Source organism: Nannobrachium achirus (genome assembly GCF_963921795.1).
Source record: "Nannobrachium achirus genome assembly, chromosome: 2".
Taxonomy (NCBI): Eukaryota; Metazoa; Chordata; class Actinopteri; order Myctophiformes; family Myctophidae; genus Nannobrachium; species Nannobrachium achirus.
In genome coordinates, this window is record NC_137811.1 from 75326093 (window position 1) to 75343316 (window position 17224).

Sequence of the window (17224 nt, forward strand, 5' to 3'; positions counted from 1 at the left end):
AACTCCACCCCTCACCCACCCTAACCTATTGGTGGTGATCTGCAGCTGAAACCTGAGAACAACAACCACACATTAGCCGAAAGAAACTGCAGATGTAAATGTTGGCTTTGACATGTTAATTAGTGTCTCCACCCCCCAGAAGGGTGTAAGGAAACACAAAAATACAGCTCTGTTTACAAACTAATTTAGGCTGTTTTATGATTCCAAAATGGTTATCTGTTGCAATGAGAAGGTTCTAAAACATACACTCTTAGATAGCCTAATATGGGAAAAAAAGGATAAACACCAAAAATCCAAAATCAAACCCATTTTGTTAATTTGATGGACTTCACTGTTGCCTACTTATGGACCTTTGGTCACATATATGTGCATACAACTGCATCCAGTGTTTTCCGTGGTGCCATGTCTGTACTGACAACAGGGACGTGCTGGCCATTGGGAAAAGCGGGACAACTCCCAAATGGCCGGTTCATTCCCGGCCGGTCCAGGCCGGCCGTTAGGAAAAAATAAATATATAAAATGTCGGCCTTCGTTCCATTTTGGGGTATTGGTGGCCAACAAAGTAAATTGTCACTGTCAGGCAGAAACCTTGTATCTCCAAGTTTCAAATTTGTACATTTTTTCGCAAAGCAAAGCCCTGCTTCATCATACAAGGCCGTTGCACAAAAGTAGTGAAAACAGCCGATCTACAAGCACACAACGCCTCGCGGTGCGAGGCGTTGTGTGCTTGAAGATCGGCTGTTTTAACTAGTTTAAATCATTTTAAAAATGAAAAATACAAAACAAACAGTATTGGACATACAAGGTTTCCAAACAACAACAACGAAATATAACTCATGTAATTGGCCCACTGGCTTGTCACTTTGTCACAAATCTTTGAGTAGCAGCAGCGCTATAGAGAGAGATCTCTCTCTATAGCGCGCAATGAGGGCCTCTCCAACTATTTTTCCCGGGCTGAATCAGGGGCCCAGCAGCATGTCCCTGACTGACAATGCCTATATGCAGCCTGAACAGAATCCCTTTTCCTTTACAGTCTTGTGTGACGGTAACAAGTCCCTTTTTGATGCTCTTCCAATCCCCACAGACATCCAGAACAGATTAACGTCACATCATCAGCTGAGTGTCCACACTGCAGTGCAGCCCTACTGGCCTCCCCCTGGACGATGCACTGCACTGACCCTAACCCAGGTAACACACCCTGGAATCCAGGGGTTCCCAAACCTTTTTGTCTCAGGGCACCCCATAGGCTAAATATAGTTTTAATCCGAGGCACCCCTACATTATAATTTTCACCCGCAGCACCTTATATTTATAGCATATCGTCCTTGTCGTGTGGAACTGGAAACCTTGTATATCCAAAATCGCTCGTTTTGTATTTATCATCTATAAAATGTACTAAACTAGTGAAAACAGCAGATCTACAAGCACACAACGCCTCGCGTTGTGTGCTTGTAGATCGGCTGTTTTCACTAGTTTTGTGCGACGGTCTTGTATGATGAAGCAGGGCCTTACTTTACCAAAATACATTTGAAACTTGGAGATACGAGGTTTCTGCCTGACAGTGATTATGTTGCGAGGAAAAGGTTGAGATAATGGCCATTTTGCTTTGAACTGACTGAAAATAACGTTGCACTTCAAGTTTAAAATGATACTAAATATTTTTTCAAGTGTCCACATGAATTCTAAATATTATCAAATTATCTTGCGGCACCTCTGGACTGCCGTCGTGGCACCCCAGGGTGCCCCGTCACCCCAGGGTGCCCCCGCTGCCCCGTCACCCACTTTGAAAACCCCTGCCCTGGATGATGCACCACACCGACTCTAATTAGACGCTACACTGTATCCTTGTATTCTATGATCCTATAGTTTACTGAGACGCTACACTGTATCCTTGTATTCTATGATCCTATAGTTTACTGAGACGCTACACTGTATCCTTGTATTCTATGATCCTATAGTTTACTGAGACGCTACACTGTATCCTTGTATTCTATGATCCTATAGTTTACTGAGACGCTACACTGTATCCTTGTATTCTATGATCCTATAGTTTACTGAGACGCTACACTGTATCCTTGTATTCTATGATCCTATAGTTTACTGAGACGCTACACTGTATCCTTGTATTCTATGATCCTATAGTTTACTGAGACGCTACACTGTATCCTTGTATTCTATGATCCTATAGTTTACTGAGACGCTACACTGTATCCTTGTATTCTATGATCCTATAGTTTACTGAGACGCTACACTGTATCCTTGTATTCTATGATCCTATAGTTTACTGAGACGCTACACTGTATCCTTGTATTCTATGATCCTATAGTTTACTGAGACGCTACACTGTATCCTTGTATTCTATGATCCTATAGTTTACTGAGACGCTACACTGTATCCTTGTATTCTATGATCCTATAGTTTACTGAGACGCTACACTGTATCCTTGTATTCTATGATCCTATAGTTTACTGAGACGCTACACTGTATCCTTGTATTCTATGATCCTATAGTTTACTGAGACGCTACACTGTATCCTTGTATTCTATGATCCTATAGTTTACTGAGACGCTACACTGTATCCTTGTATTCTATGATCCTATAGTTTACTGAGACGCTACACTGTATCCTTGTATTCTATGATCCTATAGTTTACTGAGACGCTACACTGTATCCTTGTATTCTATGATCCTATAGTTTACTGAGACGCTACACTGTATCCTTGTATTCTATGATCCTATAGTTTACTGAGACGCTACACTGTATCCTTGTATTCTATGATCCTATTTTACTGAGACGCTACACTGTCTCTCTGCGTTTTATGATCCTATAGTTTACTGAGACGCTACGCTGTCTCTCTGCGTTCTATGATCCTATAGTTTACTGAGACGCTACGCTGTCTCTGCATTCTATGATCCTATAGTTTACTGAGACGCTACGCTGTCTCTCTGCGTTCTATGATCCTATAGTTTACTGAGACGCTACGCTGTCTCTGCATTCTATGATCCTATAGTTTACTGAGACGCTACGCTGTCTCTCTGCGTTTTATGATCCTATAGTTTACTGAGACGCTACGCTGTCTTTCTGCGTTCTATGATCCTATAGTTTTCTGAGACGCTACGCTGTCTCTCTGCATTCTATGATCCTATAGTTTACTGAGACGCTACGCTGTCTCTCTGCATTCTATGATCCTATAGTTTACTGAGGCGCTACGCTGTCTCTCTGCATTCTATGATCCTATAGTTTACTGAGACGCTACGCTGTCTCTCTGCGTTTTATGATCCTATAGTTTACTGAGACGCTACGCTGTCTCTCTGCGTGCTATGATCCTATAGTTTACTGAGACGCTACGCTGTCTCTCTGCGTTTTATGATCCTATAGTTTACTGAGACGCTACGCTGTCTTTCTGCGTTCTATGATCCTATAGTTTTCTGAGACGCTACGCTGTCTCTCTGCATTCTATGATCCTATAGTTTACTGAGACGCTACGCTGTCTCTCTGCGTGCTATGATCCTATAGTTTACTGAGACATACGCTGTCTTTCTGCGTTCTATGATCCTATAGTTTTCTGAGACGCTACGCTGTCTCTGTCCGTTCTATGATCCAATAGTTTACTGAGACGCTACGCTGTCTCTCTGCATTCTATATAGTTTACTGAGACACTACACTGTCTCTCTGCGTTCTATGATCCTATAGTTTACTGAGACGCTACACTGTCTCTCTGCATTCTATGATCCTATAGTTTACTGAGACGCTACACTGTCTCTCTGCATTCTATGATCCTATAGTTTACTGAGACGCTACACTGTCTCTGTGCGTTCTATGATCCTATAGATTACTGAGACTCTACGCTGTCTCTCTGCGTTCTATGATCCTATAGTTTACTGAGACGCTACGCTGTCTCTCTGCATCTGATGCATGTGTTTTACCTTATTGCTTATTGTAAGTCACTCCGGATAAAGAGAGTCTGCTTGTAAATTGTTCCATGTTGAGCATCAGTTGAAGCCAACATGCTCTACCTTTTGACTGTCTGTGTAAATGAAATGAAAGTGACAGAGTGCCCCAGATTGGCACCCATCTGCCAACACCTGCCTATAATAGAAAATGATCAACAGTGGCATCGATACGGCCGGGGCATCGTGCAAAGATGCACGCTGCCCGTCCCTACGTGTGACCCCCACCCTGCGTGGTTTAGATGTGCACTGGAAACAGATAAGGTTGTGTGGTTTAGATAGCAGGGTGGAGAGGAAGTGCTACAGACAAACATACAGTAGGTTATGTACCATAGCTGTACCTTTTATGTACCTTAGCTGTACCATTTATGTACCTTAGCTGTACCTTTTATGTACCATAGCTGAGTGGTTAGGGAGCCCGCCTGGGGAACCAGAGCCCCTGGTTGTCCCAGGTTCCATTCCATAGCTGAATGGTTAGGGAGCCACCTGGGGAACCAGAGCCCTGGTTGTCCCAGGTTTCATTCCATAGCTGAATGGTTAGGGAGCCCGCCTGGGGAACCAGAGCCCTGGTTGTCCCAGGTTTCATTCCATAGCTGAATGGTTAGGGAGCCCGCCTGGGGAACCAGAGCCCTGGTTGTCCCAGGTTTCATTCCATAGCTGAATGGTTAGGGAGCCACCTGGGGAACCAGAGCCCTGGTTGTCCCAGGTTTCATTCCATAGCTGAATGGTTAGGGAGCCACCTGGGGAACCAGAGCCCTGGTTGTCCCAGGTTTCATTCCATAGCTGAATGGTTAGGGAGCCCGCCTGGGGAACCAGAGCCCTGGTTGTCCCAGGTTTCATTCCATAGCTGAATGGTTAGGGAGCCCGCCTGGGGAACCAGAGCCCTGGTTGTCCCAGGTTCCATTCCATCATAGCTGAATGGTTAGGGAGCCACCTGGGGAACCAGAGCCCTGGTTGTCCCAGGTTCCATTCCATAGCTGAATGGTTAGGGAGCCCGCCTGGGGAACCAGAGCCCTGGTTGTCCCAGGTTTCATTCCATAGCTGAATGGTTAGGGAGCCGCCTGGGGAACCAGAGCCCTGGTTGTCCCAGGTTTCATTCCATAGCTGAATGGTTAGGGAGCCACCTGGGGAACCAGAGCCCTGGTTGTCCCAGGTTCCATTCCATCATAGCTGAATGGTTAGGGAGCCACCTGGGGAACCAGAGCCCTGGTTGTCCCAGGTTCCATTCCATAGCTGAATGGTTAGGGAGCCCGCCTGGGGAACCAGAGCCCTGGTTGTCCCAGGTTTCATTCCATAGCTGAATGGTTAGGGAGCCACCTGGGGAACCAGAGCCCTGGTTGTCCCAGGTTTCATTCCATCATAGCTGAATGGTTAGGGAGCCCGCCTGGGGAACCAGAGCCCCTGGTTGTCCCAGGTTCCATTCCATCATAGCTGAATGGTTAGGGAGCCTGCCTTGGGGAACCAGAGCCCCTGGTTGTCCCTCGTTCGATTCCAGGCCAGGGTATCAATGTGGATGTGTGTCCCTGAGCAAGATTCTTAACCCCTAATTGCTCACGTGCTCCTTGTGGGCAGATAATCAGCTGGGTTGGGCTGAAAATACTGAATGTCCCTGCTGCTTTATATTTTGCCGCTCAGTCTAGATGAGTGTGGCATGTGATGCATACCCTCTAGTCCAGGGGTTTTCAAAGTGGGTGACGGGGCACCCTGGGGTGCCGTGACGGCAGCCAAGGGGTGCCGCGAGATAATTTGATAATAGTTGGAATTTATTTGGACACTTAAAAAATATATGTAGTATAATTTTAAACTTGTAATACAACGTTATTTTCAGTCAGTTCTAACCAAAATGTCTATTATCTCAACGTTTTCCTTGCAACATTGCTAATATATGCTATAAATATAAGGTGCTGGGAGTGAAAATTATGAATGTAGGGGTGCCTCGGATGAAAGATGGATTCATAGGGGTGCCTTGAGCCCAAAAAGTTTGGGAAACCCTGCTCTAGTCTATCCACAACTTTCTAACATCCCATCGTGCATTGCGCAGAAGTTGCACAGAGCTTCCGGCGCCGCAGCCGAGTGTGATCTACAAGCTCACAATGGCTGCATCTGCGACGCGAGCTTTTATGTCTGCTGTTAACCCGGAAGTGTGGTGCAAAAAAAATTCCAGTTAATTCCCGCAGAGAGAGGTGGATAATTTGGCTATTCAAACATTTCAAAAGTCTTTTGGCAAATAGTTTAGAAACATTCTTGTCATCTTTTCTTCTTCTGAGGAGAAACAGAAAGTCTTTTCTTACGGGGGGGTCGGAGGGGGGGGGGGGGGGGGGGGGACTGATGCAACACCACCCTGAGGTCTGAGTAGGAGGTGTTGGACAGGAAGCTGTGTTTAAATGCACAAGTTCTGTTGTTGTGGCTTTTTATGCTCTTTTTCCCCGTATTCAACACGCTACTGCGCACGCACGCACACACACACACACACACACACACACACACACACTACTGCATCCTGTGTGCGCTTTGGGGCCCCATTGTTCACTGACTGAGCCGCGTGTGTGTGCGTCTTACTGGAAGGCTACACAACACCTTAAAGATATCACACTTTTTTTTTTTATAAAGATTGACTACCCCTTTGGAGCCAAGACAGACAGACAGCCAGTGTCTGTGTGTGTGTGTGTGTGTGTGTGTGTGTGTGTGTGTGGTTGTGCGTGCGTGCGTGCGTGCGTGCGTGCGTGCGTGCGTGCGTGTGTGCGTGTCACATCTACAGTGACAGAGGAAGAAAGGCCGACAATGCTTTCTATGTAACAGGAAGCTCGTTAAAAATAGACCCTCGCCTCCGAGTGGGGATTTAAGGTGACTGTACTCACTAGCATCTGACCCATATAATATTATATACTATATTATAGTAGGGCATTAACTAATTGTGATTTTTGCAAGTCGATTCGACTCAATAAAAAGTTGAGTTGAAGTCGACTTTTTCGTTTGCACGACCCCCCAATTATTTTAGAAAGTGTAAGTACTGTATATAGAGGGTATCTTCACATTTCCAAATTGTCAAATATATAGAGGCCGAAATTGTGAAAGTAGCCGATCTACATGCTCCGTTGTGTGCATGTAGATCTGCTATTTTCACAATAGAACCATGTTATACCAAAATGTAATGTAGCACTGTAATATTGGATAATTCCGTCCTTGACAAAAAGCAATCCTACTCTTTGAATGCTGTACAGACGCACACATGGAGCAAAAATAATGATAGAATAAAATACAAAGGAATTTTTTTTTTTCAACTTCGACTTTCCACTTTCTCTGGTGGGAGTCGACTTGTGTAATGAGTCGACTTGTCGACTTTTTCGCTAATGCCCTATATATTTATGCATATATATATGCATATATATATATATATATATATATATATATATATATATATATATATATATATGCTATTTTTCAATTTACACTCACAATTTAGGCATTTAGCAGACGCTTTTAATCCAAAGAGACTTACAATAAGCAGGTAATACATCAATATAATAAGCAAGATAGCATGTCAGTACATCAAGATAGCATGTCAGTACATCAAGATAGCTGATGCATTGCCCTGGTTAATACCCTCCTGAGGAAGCCAACGTTTTCAGTCCAGAAGGTCTAAAGCTGGTTGCACTGCGCTGTGTTTTTTTTGCATTTTGGAAATCTGAAATCCTCGAAAGCATTTTTCAGGCCAAGGAGAGAGAGAGAAGAGAGAGAGAGCAAAGGACTCAGTGGTGACAGTGGCGAAAATCTGAAAAAAAAATCAACCCTGGTCCGAAAATAAATAGGATACGGGCAGCAGTGTGCAAACGTGATTGACATAACGTGAGGTTGATTTTTTTATTCACGCACTCCGAAATTCACTCCGATATTCGTCCCGAAAAACCCAGCAGTGTGCAAAGACCTTAACAGAGAGTTTAAGTTACAGCCGTGCAGCTGGCCTGACTTGACACTTCTCCAGGAAGTGGACAAACGTGCACACGCTGCACAAAGACACTGCGTACAGACAGTACAGTACAGTACAGTACGACGTGCACTGAGGGTGCAGAGCAGAGTTTCTGGGTCGTGGGCCTTTTTTAATGGGTCGCACGTGATAATAGTGGGAAAACTAATAATAGTGCAAATAAACACAAGCGACAGCAGATCTACAAGCACACAGTAGATCGGTTGTTTTCACTAGTTTGAATCATTTTTAAAATGATAAATACAAAACAAACGGTTTTGGACGTACAAGGTTTCCACCCGACAACGACGAAATATAACTCATGTAATTGGCCCACTGGCTTGTCACTTGTCATGATCTGAAATCTTTGAGTAGCAGCAGCGCTATAGAGAGATCTCTCTCTATATGGTGAAGCAGCTTTCTGCTTCTACGGACCGACAGCTTGGAATAAACTCCCACTACACCTAAGACAGGCAGCCTCTGTGGATAGCTTTAAAGCACAGCTGAAGACCTATTTCTTTACTCTTGCTTTTAGCTGAATGTTTAAATCCCTGTACGTCCCTGCCCTACCTCCTTGCCCACCCCTGGCCCCCACCCTTGTGCTTAGGGTCCTTGGCAAACGCCAGGTCGCGTCAGGTGCAGGGCTGTGGCAGAGGCTTGAACTCTCTCTCTCTCTGCAGGGTTTGTGGCAAAGGTTTAAACTCTCTCTCTGTCTGTCAGACGTCACACATCAGGTGCAGGGTTTGAGGCAGAGGTTTAACCCATTTAGGCCTAGGGTTATTGACTGCTTTAACCATTGAAAAATAGCAGATATACAAGCTCGAGCTTGTAGATCTGCTATTTTTGAAAAATCTTGATTTTTCTTTGCAAGTCTTTGAATGTATCTATTTAAAAGCGAACATTTGCAACTCAAATATTTGCTTCTGGGGGGTCCCTGGAACAACATATTTTGAGATGGGGGTCCGTGGCCAAATACCTGTAATGTTGGGGGTCCTTGACATGAAAAAGTTTGAGAACCAACTGATTTAGAGGAAGGATTTAGAAGTCGGGTCAAAGATCGGGTCAAAGATATTCAAAGACTTGCACAATTTTTCACGATTTTTCAAAAATAGCAGATCTACAAGCTCTTTTTCTAAAGTTAAAGCATAAAATAATGGTTAAAGTGGTTAAAATCTAACGCGACTTGGGCACGTTCCAGGTATTTGAGAGTTAAACTCTCTTTCTGTCAGACATGCTGTGACAGTTTTAAAAGTTTGCTGAAAACACATCTGTTTCAAATACATTTTATCTCTTGAAGTGTTACTGGCCTTATCTGCTTGGGTCATTGTTTTTGCCCTTTTCCTTTTTTTTTTTTTTCCCTTTTTCTTTTCTGTTGTTTGCATTTTACACTGTTGTGTTTTAGGTTGACCTTGTTTTACTTGTTGTTAATGTCTTTATTGTGTCCACTGTATGTAAAGCACTTTGTAACATTGTTTTGAAAGGTGCTATATAAATAAAATGTACTTACTTTACTTACATGAGGTGCAGGGTTTGTGGCAGAGGTTCAACCCATTTAGAACGGGTACACATTTTGTGTATCATTATTTTATGCTTTAGCGATTGAAAAATAGCAGATATACAAGCTCACAGCGCGGTACCGAGTGCCGCGCTGCGAGCTTGTAGATCTGCTATTTTTGAAAAATCGTGAAAATTAGAATTTTGAGTGTCTTTTGAATCCTTCTAAGGTTTTTTGAAAAAACCTGTGTTTCTATGTCAGCAATCTGGCTTAGCCATCGTCAAAGAAAAGGTCCTTTTCACTTAACTGGAGATCAGTTAGTCTGTTCTTGAGAGACTACTATGTCAGTGGTTCTCAAACCTTTTCATGTGAAGGACCCCCAAACTGATATTTATTTGGCCAAGGACCCACATCTCAAAATATCTAGTTCCAGGGACCCCCCAGAAGCAAAATTGGAGTTACAAACGTTCGCTCTAAAAATACATATATTCAAAGATTTGCACACATTCTCACGACTTTTTTTCAAAAATAGCAGATCTACAAGCTCGCAGCGCGGCACTCGGTGCCGCGCTGTGAGCTTGTATATCTGCTATTTTTCAACAGTTAAAGCAGTCTAATCCTAGGCCTAAATGGCTTAAACTCTCTCTCTCTGTCTGTCAGACGTCAGGTGCAGGGTTTGTGGCAGAGGCTTAAACTCTCTCTCTCTCTGTCTCTCTCTCTCTCTCTCTCTCTCTCTCTCTCTCTCTCTCTCTCTCTCTCTCTCTCTCTGTGTCTGTCAGACGTCAGGTGCAGGGTTTGTGGCAGAGGCTCGCGGCTGGAACAACACTCCCCGCTGAGGCCGCATCGACGAGCCTGCGGCGCCGACAAGACGTACGAGTGTCAACACTGTAGCAAGAAGTTCAGCCTCAAGCACCAGCTGGACACACACCTACGCACACACACTGGTACACACACACACACACACACACCTACGCACACACACTGGTACACACACACACACACACACACACACACACACACACACACACACACACACACCTACGCACACACACTGGTACACACACACACACACACACACACACACACACACACACACACACACACACACACACCTACGCACACACACTGGTACACACATACACACACACACACACACACAACTACGCACACACACTGGTACACACACACACACACCTACGCACACACACACACACACACACACACACACACACACACACACACACACACACACACACACACACACACACACACACACACACACACACAGGTATTGTATACACAAGCACACATAATAGGCTAATAATAATATATCTGGAATTTATATCTCGCTTTTCTGAGACCCAAAGTGACTTTACACATGTGAGGGGAGAGGGGAGGTAACAGCAATAACTTTATTAGGAAAAACAAAGCAACACAAATACAAAGGTCCAATTGGGGTCCAAGGAAGGACACCTCAGGGTTCCTGGAGAGGTTCCAAATGGACCCTTACAGGTCTGTAACTCTGAGAGTGACATGGAACCAAATGGACCCTTACAGGTCTGTAACTCTGAGAGTGACATGGAACCAAATGGACCCTTACAGGTCTGTAACTCTGAGAGTGACATGGAACCAAATGGACCCTTACAGGTCTGTAACTCTGAGAGTGACATGGAACCAAATGGACCCTTACAGGTCTGTAACTCTGAGAGTGACATGGAACCAAATGGACCCTTACAGGTCTGTAACTCTGAGAGTGACATGGAACCAAATGGACCCTTACAGGTCTGTAACTCTGAGAGTGACATGGAACCAAATGGACCCTTACAGGTCTGTAACTCTGAGAGTGACATGGAACCAAATGGACCCTTACAGGTCTGTAACTCTGAGAGTGACATGGAACCAAATGGACCCTTACAGGTCTGTAACTCTGAGAGTGACATGGAACCAAATGGACCCTTACAGGTCTGTAACTCTGAGAGTGACATGGAACCAAATGGACCCTTACAGGTCTGTAACTCTGAGAGTGACATGGAACCAAATGGACCCTTACAGGTCTGTAACTCTGAGAGTGACATGGAACCAAATGGACCCTTACAGGTCTGTAACTCTGAGAGTGACATGGAACCAAATGGACCCTTACAGGTCTGTAACTCTGAGAGTGACATGGAACCAAATGGACCCTTACAGGTCTGTAACTTTAAATAAATGAACCCCTTACAGCCAGGTCTGTAACTCTGAGAGTTATGGAGGTCTTTGAGAAGAACCACTGACAAAGCAATGACACAGCGCAGCCATGCTGTGCATGTGGTCCATCACTGCCACCTAGTGGCCCTTAAGGAGACAGTCAGGAGGGGAAGGCTTTAGAACTCCTCAAACTCATTCATTGCATGGTGGTTGAAGCTGGAATCCAATATTTATCATTAGTTGATGTTAGCTGGACATTTATTATCCTTACTTATGTTTTTGTAGATTAATTTTTGGGCTTTTTTTATACCTCTATTGATAGGATAGTAGTAGGGGTGTAACGATACATTTTAACAGCGATACGATAGGCATCACGATACATGGTTAACGATACGATACATGGACGATATTGGTTCATTCATGGCGATACGATACGATTCCATTCAGTGATTTTAAAATCAATATAGTAACTATTTTGCAAGGAAATTAAATCTGTGTAAAACGTGTAAAAAAATCTATTATTATGGAAGTAAACGCTGTGATTATCTAATCATGTTCTCACGCTCCTCCTCTGCGCCCCGGGGCGTCACAAGGGGTAGGAAAGTGGGACTGAGTTACCAGGGCCCAAGGTGTAGGGGCCCTAATAACTTTATCTATTGAAAAATAGCAGATATACAAGCTCACAGCGCGGCACCGAGTGCCGCGCTGCGAGCTTGTAGATCTGCTATTTTTTGAAAAATTGTGAAAATGTGTGAAAATCTTTGAATATATGTGTTTTTTAAGCGAACATTTCTCACTCAAATTTTGCTTCTGGGGGGTCCCTGGAACTAAATATTTTGAGATCGGGGTCCGTGGCCAAATACATATAATCTTGGGGGTCCTTGACATATAGGTTTCTTGCACACATTTTCACGATTTTTCAAAAATAGCAGATATACATGCTCAGAGCGCGGCACTCGGTGCCGCGCTGTGAGCTTGTATATCTGCTATTTTTCAATAGTTAAAGGGATATTACACTTTCAAAAAAACTTTTAGGTCTAATCAGGCTTGTATGAACACCCTGAACAGTTTTTAATTTGCTTCATTCAGTATTTAGATATTTGATGTAAATGTTACCAGCTCCAACACGCCCAGGCCCTCTCCACATACACACCCATTGTAACTTCAAACTCCATTTTAACCATGATAGATTCATTAAAAACACACATTATTTTTTCTGGTGACTCATAATACCCTCCTAATACGTGAGCAGACCGTGTTTTTTCAATAACCTTTTTCTTTTATTTTTAATAATTCTTTGGGAAAATGGAAAACATTAAATACAATAATATTTTATTGAAAATAAATGAAAAAAGTTATTGAAAAAACACGGTCTGCTCACGTATTAGGAGGGTATTATGAGTCACCAGAAAAAATAATGTGTGTTTTTAATGAATCTATCATGGTTAAAATGGAGTTTGAAGTTACAATGGGTGTGTATGTGGAGAGGGCCTGGGCGTGTTGGAGCTGGTAACATTTACATCAAATATCTAAATACTGAATGAAGCAAATTAAAAACTGTTCAGGGTGTTCATACAAGCCTGATTAGACCATACAATGACCAAAAGTTTTTTGAAAGTGTAATATCCCTTTAACATTCATGGGGGGCCCGCAGTGAGTCCTTGTACCCGCAGGGCCCAGAATCTGGTGTGACGCCCCTGTCTGTGCCCTGCAGGTGAGAAGCCCTTCGAGTGCCGGCTGTGCGGGCAGCGTTCCAGAGACTACTCTGCGATGATCAAACACCTGAGGACGCACGGCGGGGCCACACCGTACCGCTGCACCGTCTGCAGCGCCTTCTGCAGCAGCCTGGCCGCCATGACCAAACACCTGAAGACCCACAGCCTGCAGCACTTCCCCCAGGACTGGAACATCACCAGCACCTACCTGTACACCTCCTATACCTGATAACTGGAACATCACCAGCACCTACCTGTACACCTCCTACACCTGATACCTGGAACATCCCCATCACCTACCTGTACACCTCTTATACCTGATCATAATTTAGTCACCTGAAAAGTTTTAGTTGTCTCCACCAGCCGAAGGCAGGGGGAGAGTATGTTTTCGCCCCTGTCCGTGCGTGCGTGCGTGCGTGCGTGCGTCCGTGCGTCCGTCCTCCGAGTTTGTTACCAGCTAATCTCCGGCGCCGTTGGCCCGGACGCTGCCAAAATGAGCACACACACTCCCTGGATGCCAATTCAGAACCTTTGCCCCACATTTTTCAAATGGCCCTGTTCTAGCGCCACCATGAGGCCGATGTTTGCAAAACACATTTCTGTATAATACTTCTACAGATTTTGTCCAATAATCACGCAAATCGGTAGACAGCATCTCTACAGTCATGTGATCGACAGGGATCTCTCTGATTGTCCATATTCCATCCTGATTGGCTGAGATTGGCTTTCAAAGTTTGTAACACTGAACATCACCAGCACCACCCTGTACACCTCCTACACCTGATACCTGGAACTGGAACACCACCCTGTATGCCCAGTGGTTCTCAACCTTTTCAGGCCGCGACCCCCAAAATAATCATATTTTCACAATTTCTGCCTCTAACATTTGACAATTTGGCCAAAGTTTAATTTGTCATTTTAGAGGTATAGAGGAAAAAGTCCTTAAATTGAAAATTGTTAAATTGTCAAAATTAAATTGTTTTTGTCTACAACTCCACCAATCAGTGTAAAAAAATGTATGCACACTCCCTAGAGGCCAAGGTAAAACCTTTTTTCACATTTGACTTTTATAGCGCCACCAGGAGGCCAACTAAATGTAAAATAAAATGTATTACTCCTTCAGATTCTATCCAAATATCACACAAATCAGTACACAGTATCTCTATAGTCATGTGATCAAGACGGATCTGTCCAATATTTCATATTCCATCCTAATTCACTAACATTGGCTTCCAATAAGGTTTGCAGGATTGGTCTGCTGTTTTGAACAAAATGCCTCAAATGCTGACCGCAGCAGGCGATTTCTGTGAAATGTCGCACACACACTCCTTCCCAACTGGCCGAGGAACAAATGCTATCCTTTTGCAAGACACATTTTTGGAAGAAAATGACTCAAATGATGAAAGCAGTGCCCAATTGCCATGAAAGGCCAAAGAACACATGACACCCTATTCACACTGGCCTATTATAGCGTTTCCAGGAGGCTTAAAGGAGTAGTTCACCCCCAAAATGACTTTCTATTGATTACCCATGCCATGGAGAGTAGAGTTCAATAATATTTTTTGGTTTTTGTCACATTCCTAAGACAAAAATGTGATAACAATAAATTTACCCCCATTCGTTCCGGATGGTGACCCGTTTCGAAACGGGTCACCATCCGGAATCAATGGGGGCAAATTTACTCAAATACAATTTTTGTCTTAGGAATGTGACAAAAACCAAAAAATATTATTGAACTCTACTCTCCATGGCATGGGTAATCAATAGAAAAAAAGTCATTTTGGGGGTGAACTACTCCTTTAATATGTGTCAGGGACGTGCTGGGCCCCTGATTCAGCCCGGGAAAAATAGTTGTAGAGGCCCTCATTGCGCGCTATAGAGAGAGATCTCTCTCTATAGCGCTGCTGCTGATACTCAAAGATTTGCTATTTCAGATCATGACAAGTGACAAGCCAGCGGGTCAATTACCTGAGTTATATTTCGTCGTTGTCGGGTGGAAACCTTGTATGTCCAAAACTGTTTGTTTTGTATTTATCATTTTAAAAAATGATTTAAACTAGTGAAAACAGCCGATCTACAAGCACACAACGCCTCGCACCGCGAGGCGTTGTGTGCTTGTAGATCTGCTGTGTTCACTACTTTTGTGCGACAGCCTTGTATGATGAAGCAGGGCTTTGCTTCATGAAAAAATGAACAAATTTGAAACTTGAAGATACGAGGTTTCTGCCCGACAGTGACGATTTACTTTGTTGGCTGCCCAGCCCCCAAAATGGAATGAAGGCTGACATTTTATTTTTATCTTTTTCCTACTGGCCGGCCTGGACCGGCCGGGAATGAACCGGCCGTTCGGGAGTTGTCCCGCTTTTCCCAATGGCCAGCACGTCCCTGATATCTGTTCATTTCCTCCCTAGTGCTGCTGCCTGCAGGTGTAATGCAGGTAATAATCAGTGTGTTGCCAGATGTTGCAAGAGAAACAAGCGACCGGGTCTCGGAAAACAAGCCCAAAGAAGTTTTACCACTTACTTGCTATTTGAAAATAGAAGATCTACAAGCTGACACGTGTCATATCGCGACACATTGTGAGCTTGTCGATCTGCTAAAGATTGTTTTAAATATATTTGGGGGGAAAAGAAATTGGGGGAGATTATATTTATTTATTTATTTACTTAACATGTTTAACAACTCAAATGTGGGACCCTGCCCTTACACAAAATATTTTCAGATGGGGGTCCGTGGACAAATACATATTAATATGGGGGTCCTTCACAAAAAGAAATGTGGGAATTATTATTGTTAATATCATCATCATTAAAATGAAGGCCCACTTTGTGGCCTGTTGTAGCTTTGTACAAATGCTTTATTTATGTAATTTATTTTATCATAACGAAACATATTACCGGTATGTCCAAAACGGTTACTTACCAGGAAATATTGGTTGCATTTATTGTGTTTTTTGGATGTTAGTTTTTTCACAAATAACTTGAACATATATTACATGGGATGTTATTTTAATCATGTGACAATATTATCATTTATTATTATTTTACAATATGACAATTTCTTCTCTATCTGTAATGTCAGTATGAGCAGCACATTGTATTGTTCATATTATCTCCACAAGAGGGCACTGTAACGCAATGTATAAATGTGTGCAGTAGCATACAGTGTTTTGACTTTTATGGCAGCTAACTAATGATAAATTATACATAAACGCTGTAAATTAGTGTTTTGTGTAAACAGAAGATGGATATTATCTTGTATGATATCATATAATATTGCTGTTTGACACTCCAGATTATTTTTATTAAACAGGGCCATGCTTTTGAGCCTAATTATGGGTGATTTTGTCCACTGTTTTCTGTAGCGACAAGTGCTAATCAATATGCTGCTATTGATTATGTATGCTTGTATCAGCTGAGCTTAGCATCTATTACTATTACCAGTAAGACGCCCTAAGGGCGAGAAGCGACCTCGTGCACATGGATGCTTTACTAATATTATTCAATCAACGTAATTTGTGTAGACTCAGGGGTCCATTAAAATCACACCCAGTGTGAAGTGAGCGGTTCCTTTGGTGGCCACTTGTTATAGTGACTTAGACCTGATTAAACATTGTCATGTTTTTATTAGGGCTGGGACTTTAAGTGATTAATTGCGATTAATTAATTACAGAAAATGAACACTTTAACACGTTTTAATCACACTTAGTTTTTGCACCACAGAACCTTCAGTTTCGGGCATACCGATCATAGCGATGCACCAACCAAGAAGAGACAACAAACGCAAAGGGAGAAGTAGCCGATCAGAGCGCTTTGCTTGGCCCAGTGGATGCGAAATTTAGATTTAAAAAACTCACTTGTTGATTCACTCGTACAGCAAAATGTGTTTTACTTGAACCAAAAAAAAGCTTCTCGGG